The sequence below is a fragment of the Numenius arquata genome, chromosome 7, assembly GCF_964106895.1.
Source record: "Numenius arquata chromosome 7, bNumArq3.hap1.1, whole genome shotgun sequence".
In the NCBI taxonomy this organism is placed as follows: domain Eukaryota; kingdom Metazoa; phylum Chordata; class Aves; order Charadriiformes; family Scolopacidae; genus Numenius; species Numenius arquata.
In genome coordinates, this window is record NC_133582.1 from 47,046,002 (window position 1) to 47,064,137 (window position 18,136).

Below are 18,136 nucleotides of genomic sequence, written 5' to 3' on the forward strand. Positions count from 1 at the left end.
TAAAAACCTAAAAAAAAAGAAACAAGATTTTGCCCTTTATGAAGGAAACATTTTAAATTATTCTAAAAATACATAGCAGCCACTTAATGGGTTTTATATAAACAATTGCCACAATCCATCAGATATATAATCTGAAAGCAACATTAGAAGCTAATGTAAGAAAACCAAAACAAAACACGGCGTTTTTCTACCCTGTGCTTTGGGAAGTGCTGCCTGCTTTTTCAGGGTTTTCCAGACAGAGGAGTGCCACAGATGGAATGGCAACGCACCGTATGGTGCTGGTGCTCAGCAGCCCGCCCTCAGCACTTCTGCTCTAACTCCCTCTGCTCCTCCCTCTGCCGTCACTATCTGGCCCTAGAGTTCAAGGGTCATGTTTTCTTAGACAGAAGAGGGGTCCCTCATGGCCCAGGGGAACGCACAAACCACCATCTGCTAAAAACTAGCTGGTTCACTGGAGCCGAGGACATTGATAGTTTTGAGTCAAGTAAAATTGCATTTTCGGTAGCAAATTTATACACACAAAGAAAATTTGTTATCCCCTGTTTTAAGAAGCTAATTTACAGAGACACTGACCACTGTCTCCTGCACTTTAGATGTTTTGATCCTTTCATACTCAAAAGCCAGGCATCTGATGTTGAACAATAAAAATTAAGATGCACCAAAGTAGAGATCAGTTTCAAAAAAAGCAGCCACATCTAAGCTCACAGAGCATAAAAACCAAAATTAGCATAAGATTTTCCCAGTAAAACCTAATGATGCTATAAATTGGCAATGAGGACAATACTTAGACATGTGTTATCAGTTTTCCAAGTGATTAGTGAAGAAACTACAGTAACCAGCAATTTTTTGAAGTTGTCTTTTATTCTATTGAGCGTAATTACATGGTCATTATAGATCTGGACAGCACAGAGTTTTCTTGATCAAATTAAATCATGTAAATCAGACAGAAAGACTATAGCATTTTTTTTATGTTATTATTGCAACTAATGATAAAGAAATAGCTTTATGTCTTCTGAGCAGTGCCTTAAGTCAGGGCCTGAGATATTCAAGCCACTCAGAAGTATATGCTAACAGACCTTGATTTTTTCATATTCTTAAGCTGGGAAAGTCACCAAGACAATTGAGAATGCAACAGCAGGCATGGATAATACAAGCCAAAATAAGAGTGGAAGACGTGAATATAAAGCAATGTTGGAATGCCACGATACTGAGTAACTTAATTTTAAATAATTTAGTCAAAACCACAAGAGGAATGACTATCTCATCAAGAAGGAGTTCTGTTCACCATGCTAATAAAAAGGGACAAATAAAATGGATTTATAAAATTAACAATTAAATCATCCAACAGAACAAGCAGGTCCATCTGGGCATATCAGTTACTTGTGATGTTTCTAAACTAAAGACTAATCTCATTTTTTAAAGGACAAAAGGCCCTTTATTATGCATAGATAATATACCTATACTAGGTGAGCAGGCAATCACAAAACTGGATTTATTTTGTGTTCATTCACAATTGACAATAAGCCTGGAAAATGGTGTGTTGCTCACAGTGAAAGCCCCTAAGGAATGATTCGGTTCAACAGATTGCCCTTAGAAACAGCATGCATTCCTGCTGTTTGGTAAAGTGCTACCAGGAAAGCATAACAGCAAAACACCGTTATTTGGACACAAATTTCCAAGTGAAAAAGTGATGCAGAGCAGCAAAATCTTTTACATGAGATACTCTGAAGTCTTTATACAGTTACGTACCTGAGAAGATGGGAAATGGCGATTACTACAGGGTGACATATACCAGCAGGTTTTCAAGAGGAGTGAGAGGTTTTTAATTGACATTGTTCATGCTTAATGACCCTCCCTTTCATTGAAAGTAGCTGCAGAGGCAGGCTTGTTGAACATTTTCTCTTGAAGCCGTTGAATACCAAATCTGTTTGCAGTCACGGGAACACTGAGGTACGTTTCTCAGTATTTGCTGGGTTGTCGCTTTTGCTCTTACTCTTCCTGTAACATCTTGCTAAGTGGTGTAACTATCCACGAGACAGGAATTTTTTGGCTTAAGCTTGGGACTACAGATACTTGCAGAGGAAAAGATCCTGTCATTTAGAAGAAATACCATCATCAAAGCAGCAACTTATCAGTCCAGACCATTGAAATGGCCCCTACGTTCTCAGGACCTGGAATCCTTTCCGATGTCCCCTCTTCACACCATTGCCTTGGGGAAATTATTTTTCATTTCTCTGCCAGACACATAGCTATGGACATCAGTGTCTGTGGTGATGGATTTTTTTGTGAATATGATCCTGAGCCCTTTTGAATCAGCACATTGTTTAGTTTTCCATCAGTGTACCAGGTACAAAGATGAAGCCCCAAAAGAACTTTGAAATTTTCTGTTACCAGGGCACAACATGATTTCTGTTTTGCCAGCAATAAATGAGACAAGGGCTTTATCTCCAGCCCTTGTCTGCAGTTATTTAATACTTCATTACCATCTCTATGTACAGAAAGGGCATTTTTTTGGGTCAAGAATCCAGGCCCCACAGTGACAAGTGCTGTATAGATGTGGTCGGGAGAAACATAGTTTTCACAGGTATTGGGCTTTAATGGGAGCATTTCTTTTATTTAATATCAGGGTATTTAAAGAGGTGCCTAAATATGGATTCAAATGTCAAAGTTCAAGCTTGATGGATAATTTGCTAATAGCTTTTAGCAAAACTTCAGTGTGCCAAATAAAGGCACACACTCACATACACACACTGCACTGCTCCCTCTCTCTCCAAATCAAACTGCCTGTGCTGCAAAATTCAGTTTCACTGCCCTGGCCTAGTTTTGCTCCTATTGCTAAAAAGCCCTAAGCACAGCCTTTCAAGGGTTCATTGCTCTTCTTGCAGCCTCCCTTCAGGTTTTCCTTGGAAGGACTGGAGACACAAACACACAAGCTTAACCTGAGCCACCTAAATACACCCAAACACAGCTTGCCCACAGAGGTGTTAAAAGGAGAGACCTGTTACCTGTCTCAGCCTGGAGGGAAAAACCTTTTCCATGTTTAGGCCAGCTGTACATTCACCATCTGTAGGATGTTGTCTTGCCCCTGCTGCAGCGTCTAATATCCTGCAAGGATATCTGGGAGGAACAGACATCAAGAAAAAGACATCTTCTCTCTGACAGATTGGACATAGAGCAGAGCTGAAATACAAACTCTAATTAAAGGGTTCTCTGCCCACATTTTTCTGCTTACTTTCCCAGTTTTGGTCTTTGGGGTTTTTTAAATGGATTCATCCCCTGATGCTGCCTTTCCAGCTCATTCTCAGCAGGAACACAGAGATTGCGACATCCTTATCTCTGTGAGGTGAGGGAGAAGGTGCTCAGCAGTGTCTGTCTATTGAAAGAATTAAATCAAGGTCTCCGAGAGAAGAAGGAAAAGTAAATGAAATATCAAAGTGATGGAAAAGAAATTGAGGGGAAGTCTCTGAACATTTTCAAGAATCAGTAAAGAAATGGTCGTTCTGCTCAACGGCTTTTCTGTCTGCTTCATATATTGCTCAAGGAGTTAAGGAGAACTGAAGATCTGTGCTACCCTCATACCTGATGCATGGAAATGAATGTATCTATCTTTTTCTGCCTTGTCTTTTTCTGTTCTCTTCATGTTTTTGCATGTGCCTTCCTTATAGTTCATATACAGAAAAGTAACGTAAAAAGAATACTTAGGAGCAAAATCAAGCACTGCAAAGTTAGGACATGCCAGGATTATTGATGCAACAGCAGTCTTAATTCAGGCCATTTTGTGTATACATTGGGATGTGGTTTTTAATTACAAGCTCATGTACTATTTCTTCCACAGGGTGTCTGCCTTGTTCAGTGAAGACTTCTTTTTATCCGCAACATTCAGCATGTGGTCTGCGGGCCTTACTTAAACTGCACATCCAAACCCTGTACTGAATACAAAATTATGTCTTTTGTTTCTAGTGCTCCACAAAATTTGAATACATGCATCTTCATGGCACCACTCAGAGGAAAACTGATAGCACCCCCCTTGCAGGAGGAGAATTAAAGCATTGAGATTAAGGCCACTGCTTTCTGAGCCTCCCCAGTGCCATGCAGGTTCTTGGCCTCTGCAGTAAACAACATAGAAAGACGGAGTTGTCTGTTGTGAAAAAAAGTAGACGCACAGCTACTTGGCACAGGGCAGTACCTGTCCTGCTTGGTTTTCCCCTCCACCAAGCTTCCCGGGACTCCCACCGTAGCTATGGCATTGCACCACTGCCACTGCCTCCCAATTCCATCTTCCCACACAGCTCTCAGTAGTCTCCCATTTAAAACTCAGTGAAGCTTTAGAGTGTCTTATAAGAATTTCTGTTTTAACATTACAGAATGACACATCTTCCCCTTAACTCCATCTCAGAATCAGACAAACCATTTTGGCTGAAACTTGTCAGACAGGGGAAAAAAACAATTTCCTGAGGGACACAGAAGAGAGTTCAGCTGGAACTGTTAGTCTGGCAAAGTTACTACTGATAGACAAGGTGACCTATAAATATCTCACATAAAATGATGTCGAGGGGCCGCTGCTGGGGCTGTAAAACCAAATATTCAGAAGTTAGGAGATGCCAGAGTGCAGGAGCTGTGTACAACCTTAAGTCAACCCCGTAGCAAACCTGCTTGGAAAAGCCTTTTAAGCTGCCATAATGCTCTCCTTTACCTGGATGTCGCACCTAGAGACACATGAACAACCAAGACATTTTGTCTACTGTAGTACAGCAGGCTGCATGAAGGTTTTCACTTTAAAACAAAATACTGGGATTTTATCATCATTTACCACCTGCCCTCATTTTAGCTGCCTTTTCAATGATTCCTATGGGAAGCTGCACTTACACAGTCTCCTGTGCTTCGCTAATGGGAGAAGCCAGCAGGGAAAGCCACCCCTGGCCTGCTGTGAATAATGCTGCCTCCATGGCTCGGCAGCCGACCAGGCGGCGGGGAGGCAAAAATGAAATCCAGATGGTTTGTCCCTTTCAAATGCTGCAAAAGCATCTCAAAGAGCTTTTCCAGCTCTGCCACATTCAAAATGAAATGTTTCATTTTTCAAGCATTGTTAAGTATTATCTTTAAAAATAAGCACTGGAGAAACTGCAGTAGATTGCCTGCTGTTATTGATTCTAGAAGGACTGCTGACTGAAGCGCTACACACCAACAGAGCAATAGCGATTTAATGTTCATTAGTGTTTAGAGCGATTTCTCAGTGAGCAGATTAAGAGGTCAGGAAATACACTGAATTTCTTTTCTTTGTTTGAAATTCAAGGTAAAAAAAAATGCGTGCAGTATTTTCCTGTTCAGATTCTTGAGGAGGCTTGCCCATGATAGGACATAAGACGTCCCCTTCAGGACTCACAAATTCTTTTAAAGGACAATTTAAAAATAAAGTATTGGGCTGTGAGGGTGAAGCTTGATAATGCAGGCTTACAGTATCTCTCAGAGGAAACAAAAGGAAAGGTGCAATGTTGCTACAGCTCAGAAATTGCTTTATTATCTGACTCGCACTTGGAGCGGAACAGTCTCCACTCCTGGCATCTATCACAAAGCATCAGAAGAACAGCACTGAGCTACAATTTTAAAATTACAATGGAAAGAGGCTATTATTTCCACTTTGTAGGATTACGCTAGAAGCCAGCTCTCTCCTATCTAGAATAGCTATTTTCCCCTCAGTCTCGGAATGTGTCTGTTTGGGGTTCATTAGAGCATAATTTCTTTTAGTCCAAATATTTTTGCCTTCCTGGAGTCACAAAGAACAGGACTGAAAGAAACTCAGCAACTTTTTTTTCTGTTGGTTTCCCTACTGATATATTTCATATTTGCTAATACAGTAATTAAAAGCAAATTACACTCCTCTATAGCTGCAGAAGTAATTATGGGCCATGTCTAATAACAGTTGCCAAAACAACTAACAACTCTCAAACTATCTCATAGAGCACTTTCTCCCCTGTGGGTCTCTAACAAGCTCAGCAGCTTCTTTCCCAGCCAATCTCTCTCAGAACTAAATGTAAAAATCCAAATACCACCCCCAAAAGAGAGCTGGTATCTAAGATTTCATTGTCCTCTGGTGACTCCCTACAGATCAAATTTTAGCTGGTGGCAGAAGGTGAGATGCCCCAGAGCACAGGGACAGGCCAGAGCAACAAAGCAGCAGAGTAAAGCCTTGAACTCCATGGCAAACCACGTTCTCACTATATTTATCCAGCTCCACAGTTTCACGATCCTGATCTTCTCCGAGTATTGCCTCTCTTTGAAACCTCCATCACCTCACACCACCCCTTCCTTCCCTTGCCTAGCTTTTCAGCATTAACCAGGCAGGCCAACCAGTGCACAGACCTCCATTCTTGAAGAGTTTGGGTGTCTCAGATAATACTCACATTTGATAGTAAATACCAAACTGGTAACAGGGCTATACCGTGACATTACTGCAATCCTGCTCCATGACAGTACTGAGGGACAACAAGAGAGCACCTTCCTAAGCTTCCTTACTCTTTTCCAAGGAAGCCACCATTCCTGTCGGGTCCCTTCCAGACTTCTACTCCTGCCAAGCAAAGTGCTGCAAGTCACTACCGGGGAGGATTGCTACACCTGCAGAGAAGCAACAGTCATTTGCAGTTATAAGATGCAAGTGTGCCCCAGCACATCCACAAACTAAAGGGACTAGCTCCCCTCCTGTGATGGAAACACCCTCTCTGGAACAGTGGAGATCCTACTCTCTGTTTCTCATGCTCATGACATAAAAAATTGCTTTTATGTTTTCCTTAGTGACTTTTAACCTAGGCACTAAAGATTATGGTCATTTGTTTCCTTATAGCAGATGCAGACAGTACACACAACACACACAGTAAGAATGCGCCAGAGAGAAGCTGTAAAATATTTCTGGTGCTGTGTTAACACTGAAAAAACCAAGGAACTAAAAAGCAGAATGAGAGACAAGTACTATAAATTTACTTCACTGGATTTCTGGCTTTTTAAACCGTATTACAAGATACATACAAAATATCTTAAACTTTCTTTTCAGTCAATGTTTCAAGGGAAGAAAAAGGTGTGTTTGGGCAAGCTCACAGTATTTTTTTATTTCCATCTTGTACCATGTTTCATCTGAACCTGATTAAGCCAGTTAATTCAAAGAAGATTAGCTGTTAGGTCACATTTTGTGTCAGTGAAATGTGTCTGAATAAAAGAGGATCTCTTCCTCTGCACATCCAACCTGCTAAGGAGCTATCTCTCCGGATGAAACAGTTACTAGCTCAGTGCAGCGCACTCCGTTTTTGGCTGCTCTCAAAGGATGTGCTACAAGGCTCTTCACTTGGATGGCATGGGTGCGAAGAAAGGGCCTGAGTGTTGTGCAGCTGCTGCTAAAGAAAGGGCCTCAGCTCTCTTTTCAAATCCCTGCAACAAACAGGCATTGTAGGACTGAAGTATTTCTCAGATGAAAATGTTTCTGCTTTTGATGCAACCACCATCTATTGGAAAGTAGCCCAAAAATGCTGAAGAAAATAATTAGAAATCAGAAAAAGAAAAGCATTTTTGCATTACTCTCCCTCTATTTTTTAAGAGGGGAAAAAAAAAAAGGTGTTGAAAAACATCTTCCTGTGCTCTTGGTTGGATTTCCTCTGTAATAATGAACTCTGCAGACCCATTCTGGTTTGACTTTTCTCCAACAATGCACTACTTATTTTTAAAGCAGGAAAAATAAAGTTATTTCACTGGAATAAGCTTGACATGGAGTGACATGAAAGTGAATCAAATCATTGCCTGGGACTTTTATTCTTTTATGGATTAGTTATGTTGGTATAGCTACTGTTAAAATATTTGGGACAGTCCCTGTCTCACTGAAGTTCAGGGAACTTTGCTATTGATGGCAAGAAAAGGAAGAAATGTTCTTGGTCTATGTATACCAGCATTTTTCTAATTAATATCAACACATATGTTGAATTACATCTAATATTTCCGCCAAGGGAGCAGACGTATGTACCTCCATGAGGCAGTATGTATAGTAATTTTCAGACCTGGCTTAGGCTCTACTGTTGGTAACAAGTTTCCTGTCCTTATAAAGATTTCATTTATTTTACATTTTACTCTGAGTATGCGTTATTTGTTGCAGTGGCTTGTTTCATGATCCGTCTTTCCTCTTTAGTACAATTAAGTACAATTCCCAAATTTATTTGGCTCCAGAGTCAAATTTATGTCATCTGTTTTGCCAGAGAGCAAAAGCATAGTCTCATGCAGGCATTTAAATCAATCAGATCATAAGATCTCAGTCCTGGGGAGTCACTCTATTAAAAAGAATTTATTACCAAAATACAAAAATGTGTATCTGTAGAAATAAATCTTTAGCTGCAGTACATACAACAGTAAAGGCAGGCAGATCAGGTAGCTATAGTACAGTGTGAACAAAAGCTTTGAGTTAATGCTTATGTTATCTGCATTAGATGTTACAGCACTTCTGAAAAAAGAGTCCAACAAAATCTTCCTAATACTCACCGTTATATTTTTGCTTGTTTCCTTCTACCTTACTCTGACTGCAGTCCTCAGGGATATGATGCATCTGTAAGAACCCATCATTATGTCCTACCCAGGTTGTTTTTCGACCCTAACACTTTAAAAGCCATTAGAGATGGACTGAAACTTCTGTGACTCAGGAGTCTTAAAGTCTCACAATTCACATCTATGACCTTGGTGTTTGTTGAAACTCTCCAAATGCGCTCTTCTAAAAATCTACCCTGTCATTGCCAGCCTATCCTTAAATCCCAACACCAGCAGTGGAAGGACTGACATTCTCCTGGCCCAGGCACGAGTGCCCAGAACCACCCTTGCTTGGGCTTGCAGGGGAGCAGGGAAGAGCCCCCAAGGCAGGCAAGGGCAGAGGACTGAAACCACAGCAGGGAGCTTGGAGAACAGTTGCCTAATGGGCCTCTGAACCTGGCACCTGAGCTGCTGAAATTCAGATTCGCCTAACACATAATTTTCCCTTTAAGCATGCATATAGGCTAAGCTCTAGACCATATATGAGGGAGGATCCCAGCAACACCTAGAAACTTAGCATGACCATATGTTCTGGATGAGCTGAGCAAGAATGAGTGCTCAGCCCAACTGCAGACATTCTGAGTCTATGCACAGCACTGTTGTTCTGAATTTAAGCAAATGTAGACCGAACGTCTAGAAATAACCAGCAGAAACAGAGCTCATCTTGCTAAAGCCTGTTCTCAAGCCATTCTTAACTTTGCAAGGTAGACAAGGACAATGACTATAGAACTGAACACTACTGACTTGCATAAAGCTACACACATGAATAGCTATCGGCAGTAGTATTATTTTTCACTTTGTCTCTCTCATAGCAATAAAACACTTCACAGCAAAGATAAACTTGAACTGGAAGAGGTGCAGCAAAAAGCTAGTAGGGCTATTGGACCATTATAAGAAGATGCTAGAAGAACTTGGCATACATACCAGCAAAAGGCAGACTGGGCAGTGATACAAGAGATGCATAAACATTAGCAATTACGCATCTAATGAACCTACAAGGTTATACTGGCCCAAGAACAAAAGGATATAGAACAAGCCTGACTAACTTGGGCTGCAAATTAGGAGGAGGTTTCAAATACTCTCAGTGGTGTGGTTCTGGAAGGGCTTTCAGAAGGAAAAGCGCAAGCAACCCACAACACTGGGACTGAGAAATGCTTCACCACCTGTGGCACATGGGGCATGTGGAAGCCCTCACTATAGACAGCTCTGTGCAGGGCTCTACTGCTCACGACAGGGGACAGCTATCTGCTTTCTTGTGCCAAACCCTGCCAACCAAAACATCAATGGTCAAGGACTGAAGTGATCTTAGTTGTTGATAAAGCCAGGAGCAGGAGCACAAAGGAGTCAAGGTGAAAGCTTTACTAAGAGCGTCTATATCAGGGTTCAATTTATAGTTTACAACCCTTTTCTATTTTGGACTTACTTAAGCTGCATAATTGCCATTCAGCCTGACAATGTGTGTGCCAGCCAAGTGATTTAGTTTCAAAACACAAATACTTTTCTTACACTGTTGAGGAAATAAAGCAAGGAATAAATTTGGTACAGTGTTTCATTAGAAGAGCATCTGTAAAGGTGCGTTGTTATTGACATTGGACTTGATTCAGGCTTAGCATAAACCAGGCGTACCACCAGGGCTGGATTTGGCCAACTATTTGAACTATTCAGTGGGAATTGTTTTAACCTGTATCACTGAACATGGCAACAACAACATGACTTAATTATGTCTTGAACCTACGGGTTTCAGGTCAAGCCTGACCAGACTATTGAGACAGGGAAACAGACGCTTAGTCATCATGTGTCATCTGATAGCAATGGTACATTGCAGAAGAAAACCTCCTAAACAACCTATTAGATCTCCTAACAAAAATTATAGTAGATGCAGAGCAATACAAGCATTTTTAATTTTACTACAGAATGACAAGGAGCCTTTCTGCTGTAAGCTACCCATCTTTCTGCTGCATACCTGTGGATAAGAAGCAATGGAGCCCTTCCAGGTTTACATTAGAGTAACTGACAGACGAATATGGACAGTAAAGTAAACACATTCAGCATGTCAGAAATAATAAGTGCATAAGGGCAAAGATGTATTTGAGGCAGTCCATAGAAGAAGACTTTCTGAATGTAATATATCTGGAAGGGAAAAGACTTGGACAGAAAAGGAATGGAAAACACTAATTCAGGAAGAGGTATAAAAGCTGCAGTTTTGGGAGGAAAGGATTAAAAGAAAAAAAAAAAAAAAGAAAACGAAAGACCAGTACAAATAACAGATAAGTGCAGGGTGCAATGTGAAGGAAGAGAGAAGGCAAGGTAAATAAGGCTCACAAATCACACAGTAGGACTAGGACCTAGAAGAAAAAGCAGCCAACTTAGGAAAAGTTTTGCTGGCATCAGCTCAGCAGAAGAGGACTTTGATGGGAATTGCAGAAGAGGAAAGGGTAAATGGTTCATGAGCAGAGGGAGATGACACTAGCTGCCCCAGCTGTATGGCATTAAGATTTCTCTGTGGGTGAAGAGCCACATGTCAGGAGATGCTCCTTCTCTAACCCATCCCAGGATTTCAAAGTGCTGTACAACACCTCAGACATGAGTGAGGTTTCCAGGATGCTGGTCACATATCTCACCCAGCACTCCCGCTAGTGATTAAAGCAAAGAGGCAGAAACCCTGTCATTCTCCAACCTAAGGCACAGGATCTGATGTTGCAGGAGCTGACTTGGTGTCTGACCCTCTCACATAATCACCCTCATCCATAGGACCCAGCAAGTGATGCAGAAGGTCCCACCCATGAGGTGGACCCACCCAAGCAGGCTTGGGTTTTTTAAGTCTGGAGGTATCACACGGACCTCTTCTGCACTTGTGTGACAGACAGTAAATCAGAGTCTCTCATTGTCAGAGCGATACCCAGGTCAAAGAGGAGATTAGACAGTACAGCCTGTTCCTTCATGATTTATAGGTGAAGTGCTCCACGCCGGTACAGCGAGGAGGTAGTTTTGCACCATGCATTGTGATGCACCACCACAAGCCAGAGAAGAGATTGGCAAGGGGAAAGCAGAAAGCTATTATTTTTGAGATTGTACTGTTCTGAGACTACAGCTACTCTGAAAATTGAATTCATATTGATAATATGTAGTAAGCAAACTATTTTTCAGAAAGAGAAAACTTCCAGTCTGTTCCCAGCTATGTAGAGAACAGTACCATATTTCAGAACAAACAGTATTAATTTTCCTTTTCCACACTTAGATTAAAATAGGATTTAATTCCATGAACAGAAAAAATACCATTAATAACTTCGGCTTATTCCTTGACACTGCACCTAATAAAAATATACTGGCTGATTTTTGTGTTTTCATTCTGTCCGTACCACAGATACATTTGGGAACCAGAGCCGAAACACCTTCTGACACTGAACAAATAAAGCTATGCTATTTTGCAGATATTACATGCCCAGGGAGGAAAAAAAAAAGCAAAACCCGAACCTAAAGCTTTACTTATCACCTGCCTTTCCACAAAGGACTACATTTTCAAGGACTGACTTAGGAAACCACTTTCCCAGGTCCCTGGAGACTTTCTGCTGGCCAGAGTAGGAAATTAATACAGAGAAAATATGTAAAGAGAAGAAATTAAGCTTTTCGTTCCATAATAAGGTGATTGGTATGAATGCAAACATTGCCAGCAGTGATGGTTCCCGGGGCTGGAGGTTGCAGGTTAACGAAAGGTTTGCAACACAGGTCAAAATGACTGATTATTTAAAAATACACCAAGAGAAAAGAAAAGAAAAAAGAAAAGAAAAAAGAAAAGAAAAGAAAAGAAAAGAAAAGAAAAGAAAAGAAAAGAAAAGAAAAGAAAAGAAAAGAAAAGAAAAGAAAAGAAAAGAAAAGAAAAGAAAAGAAAAGAAAAGAAAAGAAAAGAAAAGAAAAGAAAAGAAAAGAAAAGAAAAGAAGAGAGGAGAGGAGAGGAGAGGAGAGGAGAGGAGAGGAGAGGAGAGGAGAGGAGAGGAGAGGAGAGGAGAGGAGAGGAGAGGAGAGGAGAGGAGAGGAGAGGAGAGGAGAGGAGAGGAGAGGAGAGGAGAGGAGAGGAGAGGAGAGGAGAGGAGAGGAGAGGAGAGAAGAGAAAAGAAAAGAAAAGAAAAGAAAAGAAAAGAAAAGAAAAGAAAAGAAAAGAAAAGAAAAGAAAAGAAAAGAAAAGAAAAGAAAAGAAAAGAAAAGAAAAGAAAAGAAAAGAAAAGAAAAGAAAAGAAAAGAAAAGAAAAGAAAAGAAAAGAAAAGAAAAGAAAAGAAAAGAAAAGAAAAGAAAGAGAAAAATAATTATTATTTTACTACAGGTAAACGTTGCTGTAATGACTGTATCTGCTTAGCATCAGACCCTTTGCCACCACAAACAGTAGCCACAATCCAATTAAATTCTGCAGGGGAAAATCTATGACTTCAGCACAGCAAAATGCAAGCTGGGCCAAATGATGTCCACTAAATCAGTAGAGAGAATTCACTTTGGCCACAAAGAGATGAGATTACAAAATGCTAGAAACTTAAATATAGTTTACATTTGTAGATATACACATAAATGTTTAATAAAGAATTCAAACATTATCAGAGTCGAGCTTACAGGATTTTAATTGAAGCTGCGACATTACACTACATATCCAAGGATGGATGCTCCAGTTGGACCAATGGCACTGAAGCTGTACTGTTAACAGAGCTCAAAAGAGGCAAATCTGTTTGATTTGCTGGCACAGACATTGGCATGTCTGTGGAGAATGAAATCCATATGAGAAAATGGCATTTGCCTTCTAATTAATTCTCTTGCAAGTGGAAACACCTACCACTTGGAGGTTTGGAAGCACATGACAAAAAAGAATCTTCCCAAAGTTAAAAAATATGATTCTTAAGAATAATTACATAAGTTTACACTGAGATATTTAGAAATATTACTGCTTAACTTGGGGGTCATATGAGAGAAAATATGGAGGAACTGGTTTTTGGACCTGTAAACTACAGGTTTAGGAGATTTTAAAATAACAGAAGCACAGCTCAATCTGACCAAGGACAGTTGTTCCTTTAAGAATCAGAAAGCTAGACTGCTAGATCAGAAAGCAGAAACTGAAGAACTGGACAAAAAACCTTTGGGTCCAGTTGAACAAAACTTTCCATTACAATCATTTGTAACTATTTTATTTTCATTGTAAAAGGCTAAAATGTTTTGGCTTAGTTTTTTCACTCTGCATGACATTTAAACATAAGTGAAAAGTCATTTCAAGTTGAAAAAATTTGAAAAAGTAATTTGACATTATATACTTTGATAATTTGCAAAAAAAAACATCTTAGGACACGTCAAAGAACAATGCTTTATCAAAACATGCTTTATTTAATATGAAATAAAATAAAAATTTAAAACTCAAATAAAATGTTACATTTTAGTAAAAAATATTGTTCGTAAATATCCAGGTGAGTTTATTTTAAATGAAAGCTTACAAAAATATATCCTTTTCTAAAGTAAACTTTTTGGAAATTTTTTTAATAGCATTCATATTTCACATTTGATATACATTTCATAGTTATAACTACCTTTAGGCTTTTATCAAAAACCAAACATTTTAAAAATTATAATTGCCATTATAATGGTAAATGTTTAGGGATATTTTTCAACAAAAAATTAATTTTTAATACAAATTTTAAACCAAATTCTCTAGAAATTAATTCTAAAAATATATTTATACAAAATTAAATCAGTCTTGAAATTATGAAATCTGTAAGTACAGTTTTACTCAACTGTAACTGAAATTCTTCCTCTTAAACTTGCCTATGTAGAAGTTTCATTAAACAGCTGGATTATATTTCTTTATTATTCCAAATGTATGAAAAGAGTGCTGAACCAAGGATATAAGGTGGACCAGTACCTTAGACTAGAGATTTAAAATTAGTAAATGCACGTTATATTTTCAATCTTTATCTATATGCATCCTATTTTAAGTTTTATGCCAGGTAAATGATTCAGCAAAACAAAACCAATTCCCATTTAATTGTATTGAAGAAGCAAGTAGATTTAATGTAAGATCATTTAATTGTATTGAAGAAGCAAGTAGATTTAATGTAAGATCATAATTAAAACTTTCAGTCTAAAGGAAAAAGTCTTTTTTTTTAGTGATACCCTTGTGTCTTAGCTGGAATTTCAGGATGACAGTTAGCCTATAATCATGGAACTGACACAGCACAGTGAAGTTGTGAAATTTCTTGTATAGCTGTCATGTTTGAGTTCCTGAATTTTCACAACACAAAGATAATGTGACCTTTTTTACAAAGCCGTGGGAGGACATTATAAATGCTGTGGGAAGTCACAGCTGGAGCCATACCACACCAGGTAGGTCAGGTCTCCTGCACCAATGATAAATACATACCCCCGTGTTTCCCCGGCAGAAGGACACACTGTTAGGACATTTCTCTCCTAAGGCTCAGGGAGGTTTCTGCATTTAGAGCACCCTTTTCTCCTCTCAGATATGAGGATGATCAGTTCCAGAGTGATTACAGCAGCAGCTGGGTTTTAGCAATATCAGGACAGCAGACCAAGCTCCTCCTCTGTGTAACTCCATTGCGGAGCATTATTTTGCCTTTTATTTTAAAGAGAATTGGTCCTGTCCAGGCCCTGCTGCTGCAAGTTCATGCAGAGACCGGAAAAGGACAAGATGAAAAGCAAAAATAAGCAATAAATATACATATCATTGACACGATCACCTCTAAATAAATCCAAGCCAGTGAAATGGAAAGATGATAATGCCAAGGAAAAGACAAACAATGTCAGAGCAAGTCAAAAGGCATCCTAATGCTTTGCTTTTGTTTCCTTTGTGTAGGGAAAGAATGCTAAATACTTTTGGGTACTCAAAGAACTTATTTTTTAAAAAGTATGTTTCTTCTCAGGTCCCCTTAAAAACTACTAGATCTACTTGAAAGTGATCCAAGATACACGGGACGAGGAATGGAAGGAGCCCTGGCTTTTCTCCTCCGAGTCAATAGCCAACACAGTTAAGTAAGGAGTGCATTTCTGGTCTCTGCCCGTATTGCCACAGTGCAATGGGGAACTGCTAACATGCAGTAAATGACGTTAGCTTGGCCACCAGTGAGACTGAAACACAATGCTTGCCAGGATTACCCTGCCAGCAGCTTACAGGCAACACACCGTACCTGGGGACGTAGTTAAAGACACAACCAGCACTGAAACTCACAGAAAAGGTGGGACTAAGAGCATTCCTGGCAAAGCCTTGTCAAGCCGTGAGCGGTTTGTGGTGCCGTGGGCAGGCACTGTCTGCCTTTCAGCCACCCAGGGACGCAGGCTTGCACCCTGGTGTATGACTGAACGCTTTGCCTGCTCTCACCGTAACCACAGTAAATAAGAGAATGAGCAGCATTTTCTTCACAAGACTGGGAGATAAACCACAAATTGAGTGCTCTTTGTCAAAGAATTTTTTTAAGAGGAACGATGTATTCACCTGAGATTTTCTATTTTTAGATTTCCTAATGCTTTCCATTGCTTAAATTTCCTACTGCTTAAATTAATTCTTATTTTACCATGTAAAGAGCTATCTCTACATCCTTGTGCTCCCTTGGCATTTGTAGGTTGGCTGCATGCTCTCCTTTCACCTCTAGCAGTCATCACTTAATCAACAAAATCTCTCAGTTCTAAGCTTTCCTCAAAAATCAATCCTGCCAAGCCTCACTCATCATTTTGCTATTCTCTGAACTATCGGCTTCACTCTAGTCATCAGATTCCCAAAACCAAAAACCCGTATTTGACACATGGCCAGCAGCAAAGTAATCCTCTACAAAGTATTTTTTTCCTCAATACTAAACAAATCTCTAGTGAGGCTAGAGAGGGATGTGTGTTTTCTAAACAGTACACGCTGTCAGAGAAAGCTTGAGAACCAGCCATATATTTAGAAACCCTAATCAGCGTAAAATGTTGCATCGTGCGAAGTAAAATTTAGTTTGTAAAATATATAACCTACCTTATGATCAGTGATAGTTTGTTGGATCAGTGTTTAAGCAAATATCATTTATTCTGGTATTTCTGAAATCTGCAAGGAGCTATGGTAAACACCTGTTGCAATAGGATAATTTTCCCCTCATTTTGTGATTAACTTTCCTATTTGTCCGCCAGCTACCATCTACAAAACAAGCAGATCTGACAGAAAATTACAAAGATGGCATACAGCTGTCTATCCAAGAGCTGTGTGCCGATCACAGTGCAGTAGCATCTGCCATTATTAACCAGCTCCGAACAAAGGAGCAGGTTGCAGAAAACACAAAAGCCTAGAAGGAATGGCATTGCATAGTCCAGCCCATGACAGATCAGAATAGCGTGACACAGGAGTGCATGAGTCGTGATAAAAAAAAAATAAAATCTTCATTTTGCCACGTAGAAATCAAAGAAACGAATCCTGAAGTTTGAGAAATGCTCTACGGAGGACATACTTAGTCTTCAAAAGCATTAACACTCTTCCAAAGCTGCTTTTCTAGCCACAGGAGTGGATTTCAAATCTCAGATTGCCAAGACTGTCCATTTCCAAAATCCAATTCAAAATACAGAATGTATGGAAAAAAGTGATAGAATCAGTCTCCAGTAAGACAACAAAGGGAAAAAAATATGTTAGTACAGTGTTTTGAATCACCAAAGTCATCTGAAGGAAAATCTCTGATTTTTGACAGATTTGCTCGTAAGTAGCTATCACAAAAATATGTGCTAGATGTGATTTTAACCTACTGCTGTGAATTCACTCACAACAAAAGAGGCTCTCAAAGAGCAACTCTCAGAGCAGCCCCGAGCCCAGCATCTCTCCTTCTCCTTTTCTCTCTCCTGAACACGGTTGCTTCATGGGCAGCCAACTCCTTGGCTGAAACAGCATTTCCAGGAGTTCCCAGCTGTACATTAACATGCTGGGAGTGCAAAGGTCCTCAGGATTTTTTGAGCTCCATTGGGTATGCATTAGCTGTGATGGAAGCCATCATTTAAGAGACATTCTATAGCTGTGCGGAATTTTTCGAGTGGCTGTGGAGGGTCTTCAGTAGTCACATAAATATGTACTTGAAGTCATGCCTCTGCCCCACTACTGCTTGTGAAAATGATTGAAAAATGCCTCACAAGTTAACACCATAATGGTATAATGAAGCTGCCTGAAAACTGGCTATGCTACCTCTGAGAAAATGCCCTGCAAGAAGTTGCAATGAGATATTTTAAATGGGAGAAACAATAGCCACACAAAACTCGGAGAAAAAAAATGACTCAAGTTCACTGAAATATTTGTTTTGAGAAAATTTTTTTCTAAACATTGCCAGCTCAAAATGAAATATAATTTATCACTAAACCCCTGAAATGTTTCATGCCAGCTATGTCAACCTCTTCAATAAAAATGTCTGTTGCCTTTCTACATGTCACTGAATCCATAATTTTTGAATAATTTTGCTCTTATAAAACCCAACATCAAATGTTCCAGCTGAAATTTTCCAATCAGCTGCTTCGTAGGAAAAGGTGAAAGAACATACTAGAGAAAATTTCAACAAGAAATCAGAAGACTCAGAGTGGAATCTGTATAGGGCCTGC